Source organism: Durio zibethinus, chromosome 14 (assembly GCF_047325235.1).
Source record: "Durio zibethinus cultivar Kanyao isolate XHJ-2024 chromosome 14, ASM4732523v1, whole genome shotgun sequence".
NCBI lineage: Eukaryota > Viridiplantae > Streptophyta > Magnoliopsida > Malvales > Malvaceae > Durio > Durio zibethinus.
Genome location: NC_143175.1, coordinates 19,175,482 through 19,185,118, shown reverse-complemented (window position 1 = coordinate 19,185,118; position 9,637 = coordinate 19,175,482). Strand labels below are relative to the sequence as shown.

The window sequence follows — 9,637 nt, the reverse complement described above, 5'->3', positions numbered from 1 at the left end:
ATTTTCCATTTTTTGTAATTTTTTAGAAAAATATTATAAATTTTCTTTACGAAAATAAATTTTTGAAAAGTTTTATAACTTTTAGAAATTCATTTCCAATAAGTTATAAAACTTACTTAATATAGATACCCGGAAAGTTGTGAAAAAGTAAATAAATAATTTTATTTATAAAAAAATTTGAAAAAAAAATGTAAAGAAGAAAAAATATGGTACATTTAGAATCCCTCGGCGATAAATTTCTCTCGTCAAATTAAGAAATGTAAACCCATTTCTTGCCCCTGTGGCGTGACATTTGGCTATTTTTTTATAATTTTGAAACGGTAAAAGAATTCCCTTTAAGAATAAACCTTGAGGGTTGAGACAAACACCTGATTAAAAAAAAAAAACCCTTCGTTCTTGGGAAATTTCCAGCAACAAAATTCAACCTCTTAAAATTTTTGGAAATACTGAGAGGGCAAAACTCATCATGTACAAGAAATTCATCATCTGGTGATTGACATTGTAAAGGAGAGAGAATTTGGAATTCTAAGCCAACTTCCCATATCCTTCTACAATTAAAATCGATCTGAAATCTCAATTCCTTAAACCACTCGCTGCTTCTTCCCCTTTCAAATTCCCCTAACCCTAAATCTCTGTTACAACCACTAGTTTTTATGAAACCGAAAGCAAAAGACATAGAACAAAGGTATCATTCCTTCTGTTTTCAAAGAATCTTCAGCAATACACATTTACTTTTCATGAATGCAAAATTGGACAGTCATGCTTTCTCATGGGATTGGCCCAATACAGAAAAGCCCAGCTTTAATTGAAAAAGGCAGCTCCTTCCATCAAGTGATCATATATCCCTACACGGAAATCCACCGGCTAACGGAGTAATCTTTAATACAATAATAATTGCTGGGAGGACGCATGTTGTTAAGACTCAAATACCAAAATGTGCTCTGCGGCTCTGCCATCTGCTGGGACTTCTCTCGACAAGAAGAGACAATGAGGCAGCGTAAATTTAGATAATAATCACAAAATGCATTCATATTTGATTAAATATGTCTACATTTAAACTGCGACCGAGTGGGAGCTGTTGCCTCCATTGGAGCTTTGCTTCTCCTCTGATTGGAGTGATCGGCACAATGATTCAAGCATTTCTTTTTGATTCTTTGTCTTCTCTAATTGTTTCTTCAATCGCTCACGCTACTCGAGCAAAGAAAAGAATAAGTGCCAGATACCCTCTCCTTAAAATAGATAATAATACTAAAGAATGAAAGCTTAAAATGACATGTCAACTATACCTCCTCCACAAGTTCTATGAGAGTAACATCTGATTTGTCACATTTGCTCTTCAAGAATACATTTTCCTTCTTGAGTTCCTTGATTGATTTTGCCATCTAACATATACAAAGGGAAAAATTAGTGAATACAGCATGCAACCAGTTACCTTAAACTGGAGCAACAGGAAAAGCCAAAAGATAGTGTTTCAGGAAAATATCTCTCAAATATAAAGGCACATGTACCTCCTCAATCTCTTGCTTAAATGTTTCAAAGACCTCATTGCTCTTTAACAATGCATCCTGCAAAATCAAGTAGAATCTTAAACATCATGAAGATGAGAAGAATGGTTCAAATATCAATGGCACAACAAAAGGACATTGAAATACTAATCAGACTTCAGCATTGCCGCATCTCAGCAGTCTATATGCAGAGGATGAGAGTAGTGCATTCAATGGCAAGGTCCAAGTACATCCAAAGGAAAAACACCTCAAACAAGACAGGTCACTTACTAAGCCACCTAGAAAGGTATTACAAAAGCTTTCCACTGGTATTCTGTAAATGATAGCACTTCAAGTGAACGTTCACTACTTTTCTGTCAACAATAGCACTTAGATTGTAGCCTTCTACTAATTTATGATACTATAATTTCAGCAGTATGCAGGTGACAATAAACCTTCCAATTAGAATCAAAGATAGGAGAATAAGACCTCTTCACTGATAGATCCTGCATCCAGCCATCCAGGACAAATGATACAAGCACTCAAATACAGAATATTCTATTCATCAACCTAAATCAGCAAAGTTGCCAATAAACCAAGATGATAAACAACATGGAAAGAATCTGACCTGAAACTGTTGAAATTTTTCTCCGTCAGCTGTCAACTGCAAGCGTAAATTCTTTTCAGTCACCAATAACTGTGACACTTGCTCTGCATATACTTTCATCTGCACTTGTTCCTGGATCAATTTCTCTTCATGTTGCTTAATTTTCAGATCAGCAAGCTGTAGTTCTAGTGTTTTTTGCTTTAGCTGTTTGTCAAATATCCAAAATTTAAGAGTAAGCTCCGAGTCCTTGACAATAGAATTGAGTAGTATTTCAATATGGAAAACCTTAGATATATCAGGGAGTCTAACCTATACCTTCTGTGCATATTGTTGTTCGGAGAGGGCATACTGATCAGCAAGCTTCTTCAAATTATTTCTTAACCTATACATGAAGAATTCCAAAAATTATTGTGTATGATAAAAACATTGGCACTAGTACAATCTGTTAAATCAATGAATGATAGGGGAGAGGGCGACGCTTTCCCAAATGGGCAGAAATTTCAGAAAATTTACTAAAAAAATCCATTATATCCAAGCTCCTAATCTAAGAAAAGCAGGGGCTTAAATTAAAAGATTCTTATCTGGAAAAACCCAAAAGGACCAGAATATGAAACAGACGTAATTTGGTAATTCAAATAACTTTTAGTTACCAAGCTCGATGAGAAAAAATATAATAACTAAGCAAGCATTTTCTGTCTCTTGCATCTCATTCTCCTTCAGTTGAGATAGACATTCATCCTTCTGCTCTTCCAGCTTATTGCTCACATCCTATAAGAGGAAAAGAAGATTAAGAAACTAATAGTAAAATATGTAAGAAATGAAAAAAACTATAGTATGGCTTTAAAAATAAAATGTCCAGGAAGTTATCTGAAAGTTGAGGAAACAGTTACATTTCGTACATGCCAAAATTAGAGTTACAAAGAAAACGTAGAGATAGATAGATAGAGAGAGAGAGAGAGAGAATCCAAAGAGCAGAAATAGTGCAGAACTAGAATATTATTGTAATTCTATAGTGATATGTAGAATGGAATCATAGAATCATTCATCCAACATGAGATAAAGTTTTCAACTCTTGCTTCAACTAATAGACCTGCAATGCTATCTTGATGAGTGATGACTCTTCATTTTACCATCTATCTGGCTTTTGACACATCATCTCCATTGACCTATGCTACACGTATGTTATTCATGAAAGCCTATCTTTTGGGATCATGCTTAGTGGAAGAGTTGTATCATAAATCTCCTCAGAGATGTAGACATAGGCTATTTAAAACATTAAAGTATCAAAAAGTTTAGCCACTGTTCTTGTGAAGTAACATAGCTAGAGACAGTTGGGTCAGTCAGCATCATGTAAGCCAACTTATCCACCATGATCACTTTCAAAATAAAAAATGTGACATCAAACCTTGATTGCATCTTGGAACCTGGTTGATAAATCTAATCTTAAGTTTTGCCCTTCTGTTGATACCCGTTTGCATTCATCCTGTGAAATCAAGAGCAAGCCATCAGCACCTTCATAAAAGAAAGTCAGACAAATAGATCAAAGGTGGACAAACATAATTTTGTCATGGAAGTTGAAAATTGCACAGATCATGATCAGACATGACAATGGATAATCTCTTTAATATAACAAAATGTAGAATAGACGTTACAAACTGTAAATATAAAGGAAATTTGCTTTGCCTGTTAATTAAATTTATTATGCAGATCCACCATCAGTTGATCAAGTGCATTCATAGAAAAATCATGATGTGTATGGTAAATGCTTTTGGAAGAAACCAGAGGTTCACAAAAAGATTATCGCAGCAAACACTACCATAAAGTTTGTAAAAGCAACTTTATAGAGAAAGAGCATTTGAGATCAGAACTATAATTTATTTCATTTTATAGTTGGTTGTGAGAAATTGAGAAAATTCCTGACTTTAGATTGCTGCAAGGTTGCAGCTAGTGCTTTAACACTTAAGATACCTACAATGCGACAAAAATTTGTTGTGCAACTGTGAAATGAAATTTAAACCTTGGTTTTTTATAATGGCTTTCTCAAAACTAAGTAACTATGCTTCCATTAACCTAGTGCGGGGAATCCTATGCTTCTGCATTTTAGTGGCTTCATGCCTCCCCCCTCCCACTCTATCAGAAATTTAGTTAAATTGTATCTTTGATGGCTGGATAAATGACCTAAACCAGAAAAAAGGAAGGATAGGGAAAGGATTCAGGGCCAGTCTTCAGCTCATGACATTATCAGAAGGTCAACATATTAAGTACAAAGTGCATCAAGTACAGATACAAACTGTAGAATGTAATCAATCAAAAAGTTATAAAGTATTCAAAACAAACATACCATTAACATTTTGTTTTGACGTTGTCACTCCCGACAAAGTGATTCAAGTTTATCTCGAACAGCAATAGCTACAAAAGAAGGCAAAAGAAAAAGGTAAAGAAACAAAAATCAATCTTCCATGATGTTAAAGATACATAGAGACATTATAAGATATATCAATATGTCATATCTGTCCCTTAGATATTTATATTATACAAGACTTGCTAAACTCTAATATTCACCTACAGCTTTTAAATTCAGCTGGTCAAATTTTCCAAGGAAATGAACATATCCAGGTAAAGTGAAATCAAAAGACTGTTCTCCTCGTTACAAAAGAAGAAAAGAAGCTGTAACGTTAAGCTGCATTTGAATTCATACAAGAATAACTCTTTCAAAGAGAAACAATAAAAAGTTATGTTTGGATAAATATTAGTAAAGAAAAGGAAAGTAAAGAAAAGTTTTTTAGAGGAAAAGAAAGGATACATGTATGTACATTTGGATAGTTCAAATTAATTAAGGAAAGGATAGGAATCATAACAACCATTATTTGGTTAGAGAGTGAAAAGGAAAGGAAAGTATTAATTATAATATTCTTTTCTCATTATAACCTTTTTTTATGAAATAACATATAATATCAACTAAACTTTTTTTTATGAAATATCAAACTAAAATGTCAAATAATGTACAATATTTTTTAATTGTAAAAAACGAAATATCTTCTAAAAACTTGTAATAAAATGTAGAAATCAAAGATACCAAATTTTTACCCACAGTGCATGTATATATGTTTAAATTAATTTTATGGATATACTACTTGGCTAAACAAATGACAAGGCAAACAATATTGATCATGTAACTTAGGACACCAATTTGATTCTTTTTTAATTGGTACATTAGTTTTTACAATTATATATTGATTTATGTTCTAAAACACTAATATGAAATTAAATAATTTTCATTTTCATTTTTGTTTTTCTGTCAGGGATTTGCTTTATAAGAAGGCAATATCTTGTTTTTTAAATATATATGTTTTAGATTAAGAATTTACAAAGGATTGTCAGAAGATGACAATAACTAGATTTGAAAATTAATAAAGCTATATTTGAAATATAGAAAAACATAAAGGTATAATAGTCATTTCAAGTTTTAAAAATTTTACTCTTTTCCTTTCCATTCCTTTTCCCCCAATTTGGGGTACTTAAAAAATAAAGGAATGTGAGGGAAAGCAAAGGGGGTTAAGCACCCCTCCCTTTCCTTTATTTATATTTATGTGAAATCCAGACAAAGGAAAAGTAAGGAAAGGTTTCCTCATTTTCTTTCCTTTCCTTTCTCTCCTAGGCAATCACTAAGCAAGATGGTTATAGTCTTTGGGAGAGATCATAGCAACAGTTTTCTCCAATCACATTCAATGGCAAACTAAAGTGACCAATTGAACCAACTGTTTCTATTTTCATCCTTGAACACTCACATCTTAATTAATTTATTTATTTTTTAAATTTGCAACACCAAACATGCAGACACTGCATGTGTCCCACCTATAGCATTAGGCAGAAATAAAAATCAGTGTTCAAACTTAATGGACAAGTATCATTCTCGCTTCTTAGCAACATAAAAAGTATCTTCACATCAAAATAAAACAGACAATTATGATGGACTGATAAAATTTGAAAGAGTCTTAGTTAATTAAACCAATGTATTCATGACATCACATAATAGTAACCTTTTGGAGATCATAAATGTTATTTCAACTTACCTGCATCTCTCTCTGCAAGAACTTGTTGATATTTCAAAGAGAACTCAAGAAATTCCTTTTCAGATTTGAATGTACGTTTTGCATTCTTGCGTTTGGTTTCAGTGGTTTCCTGAGGAATAAACAGTCAAATAAAGAATAGTGAGTTCACTTGTATAGATGAAACTGATATAAAATAAGCATATTAAAATAAGTAAATAACCTCTGAATAAACTGAACTTAACTCAACAGACTGAGTGTCATATTCTTGAAGAAATGAGAATTAGCATGGCTATAAACTATCAACATTGGAATTTGAGAACTCTTCCAATATATACAGGAATTGAAAAAAATGGAGGTATATACAGACACTTTGAAAAATAATTGATTAACGAAGTGGAACATTCAAAATTCTTAAAACTGCTTATCTCAGGAATCAAACAAGTTTCTTTTTCTCCTTGAAACGAACATTAAAATAATCATCATGAATTGCTATTAAGATTATCATCCAGCCGAAGTATGCGAACTAGTCAAAAATTACTAACAGCCTCCGCATAAAAAGACAGAAAAGATGCTTTTCCGTATAAATAAGCAACAACTATCAGCACTTCTTTTAACCTTAAAAATAACCATTCCTCAACACATGCGTTCTTGATGCTCTCACAGAACCCTACCCACAAGCATAAGAAGTTGAAAGAACTTAGTAAAGTACTATGATCTACTAACTAGTTTTTTGTTTTTCGGTGAATCCACACTATCTGATGCGGATGTTTCCTTCAAATTAGTAGAATTAGTTTCTCATCCTCCTTCAACTGCTGCAAAAAACAACAACCAATGAGCAGTAAAAAACCTAAAAACTACCCAAGCTTCATATGTGAAATTATAAAAAAGAAAAGAATTCAAAGTTAAGAAAATTACATATTTCTGCAGTTTGACTCTCCCCTTTGACTTCTCCTTTCACCTCACTGCATTCTGGTACCCCAACTTCAACAGCCTCAGGAACAGAATCACTTGACTCATGACCAATTAATTTACCTTCTACAGAGTCCAAAGAACCATCAAAACCATCCCCTTCAGACAATGGCACAGGAAAAGTTCTTTGCTTTCGGTCCTTGCTTGCTCCATAATCAGTGGACACCAAATCATCTTCTTTATTATCAAGCTGCAAAGGCTTTTCTTGTTCCAAAATTGGAGTTTTTGGAGCCAAGGTCTCTGAAGGACTCTCAACAAAGCCATCTGGCAATGAATCCACTTCAGGAAGTTGATTTGCTTCTGGGTTTTCCATTTTCTAACCAAAAAGAAAAAAAAAAGTCACTTTAACACTTATTTAACAAAAAAAGAGAGAAACCTAGATAAAAAGAAAATCTGAGTTTTCATTAAAAATTGGTAAAAAAAAAAAAAAGGGAGCTTCAACTAAGAGAGAGATTACCAGATATGAACACGAACAGAAGAAGCCAAAATCCTTTAAACCTTTGCCGTTATGATGATCTTTGCCTTTGTTCTTTCACAGTTGCTTTTTTTTTTGGTATGTTGACGCGAAAGTGAGAAGCTGCAAAAGCGAAAAGGATCTGAGTTGCCTCTATGATTTTTCTGTTTGGAAGTCATTCTTTATCGAATTTTTTTAAAAAAAATATATATATCTAAGTACTTCTTTTATATAAGTGTTAAATATAAATATATTATCTACTTAAAAAAATAAAATTATTTTTACACTGACTTTTCATTTCGTCTAGTTATGATTAATTTCGTTAATCAACTTAATAACATGATATTCATAATCAATAAGATGTTAATAGATGTTAAAAAATTATCTTAATATTATATTATCATTAGTCACGTTAACATTAATAAAAAATTTTTAAAAACTTATAATATTTTAAAAAATTATAAAAATTAAAAATATATAAAATATTTTTAAAAATTAAAAATTATTAAAATTCAAAAATATTTCAAAATTTTAATAAAAAATTCAATTTTTTTTAAATAATTCAAAAAATAAAAAAATTAATAAAAATAAAATTTTCTTAAATTAAAAAATACAAAATACTTACAAAAATGAAAATCAAAAATAAATTCTGAAAAATTAAAAATTTTCAAAATATCAAATATGCCAAAAAATTATAAAATTTTTTAAAACAATTTTCAAAATAAAAAATAAAAAAAATTTAAAAATTAATAAAATTGTAACATTAAACAATGAAAATTTTTCATAATTTAAAAAAAAAATTATAAATTTTTAAAACTTTTAGATTTTTTTGAAAAAATTTAGATTTTTATTATTTTCATTTTTTAATTTTCTTTGAATTTTTTGAATTTTAAGAAAATTTTATTTTTATTAAAATTTTCATTTTTTAATTTTTTATAATTTTTCAATTTTTTATTAAAATTTTTTTATTTTTAAAATTTTTAAGTTTTCATATTTTAAAATTTTTTTAAAATATTTCAGTTTTTTAACTTTTTTAAATATTTTATATTTTTTAAAAAAAATTTAAAATTTTTTTTAATATTAATGTGACAATTGATGATATGATTGATTTAATATTTTTCACATATATTATTATCTTATTAGATATTCATGTTACGTCAATAAATTCACCGATGATATTATATTCAGATATCAAAGTTAGTTAATAGAATGAAAGTTAGAGTATCAATTGAAGATTTTATTTTTTTTTAAGTACTAAATTGATAGAAAATATATAATATAAAGATTACTTTATATTTAATCCTTTTATAAAATATAGTAAAAGATTGTTGCACTTGTTTTATTTTTTAAAAAATAAATAATTTATACTCTTTGTGTTTTTATTGATTTTTGGATAAGATAAAATTAATTATTATTTTTAATAAAATTAAAAAATTAAAAAAAAATTTAATTTTAATTTTAATTTTTTCAAAACATATTTTTTAAAGTTTTAATTCACTATAATATTTTAAAAAATCATAGTTGAAATTGAGTTAATTTGATTAAAAAAAATCAAATATAGTTTTTCTGGAGATTTTTATAATAAAGGTAAATTTACATTAAATTGGTTTCATTATGCATAAATTTTCAAGGTTTTTTCAATAAAAAAGTTTCGAACCTACCCTACTATCCATCATATGCTTTTCTTTCTTTTTAGACATTATTTAAAATTAAATTTCCTAAATCATTATTAATATTATTTTACATCAAATATAAAACAAAATTCATTATTTAAAATTTTTTCTAAATTATTGTTCATTTTAGTCACACCAACCTTTTTTTTTTTTTTACATGCTTTATCAATGGATTGATAAAATGGAATATTGAGATTAAAAGTATGCAAATTCAAACTCAAAATCCTAGGAGTTCACTTCTTCGTTCTTGCTATATTTATTTCGATGGTTAAAAATTAAAAATCGATGACTATTTTTAAAGTAGACTGTCACCTACTTATTAAGATGTATTTTTTAGTTTCTTTAGAAATGACAATCGCTCAACAAAAATCCAAAATTAATGTGCCAATTTGCAAAGG

General features: G+C 29.3%; 1 pseudogene across 1 annotated transcript; it reads right to left on the bottom strand.

Moving 5' to 3' along the window:
* Window positions 1-469: 469 nt before the first annotated feature.
* LOC111294854 (uncharacterized) lies at window positions 470-7,745 on the bottom strand (annotated as a pseudogene). Its single transcript, XR_016327657.1, has 12 exons — window positions 7,570-7,745; window positions 7,059-7,428; window positions 6,867-6,955; window positions 6,165-6,273; window positions 4,433-4,500; window positions 3,497-3,574; window positions 2,795-2,859; window positions 2,407-2,473; window positions 2,113-2,295; window positions 1,509-1,565; window positions 1,287-1,382; window positions 470-1,188 (listed from the first exon to the last, which is right to left on the bottom strand). The product of XR_016327657.1 is annotated as an uncharacterized LOC111294854 (transcript).
* Window positions 7,746-9,637: the final 1,892 nt, after the last annotated feature.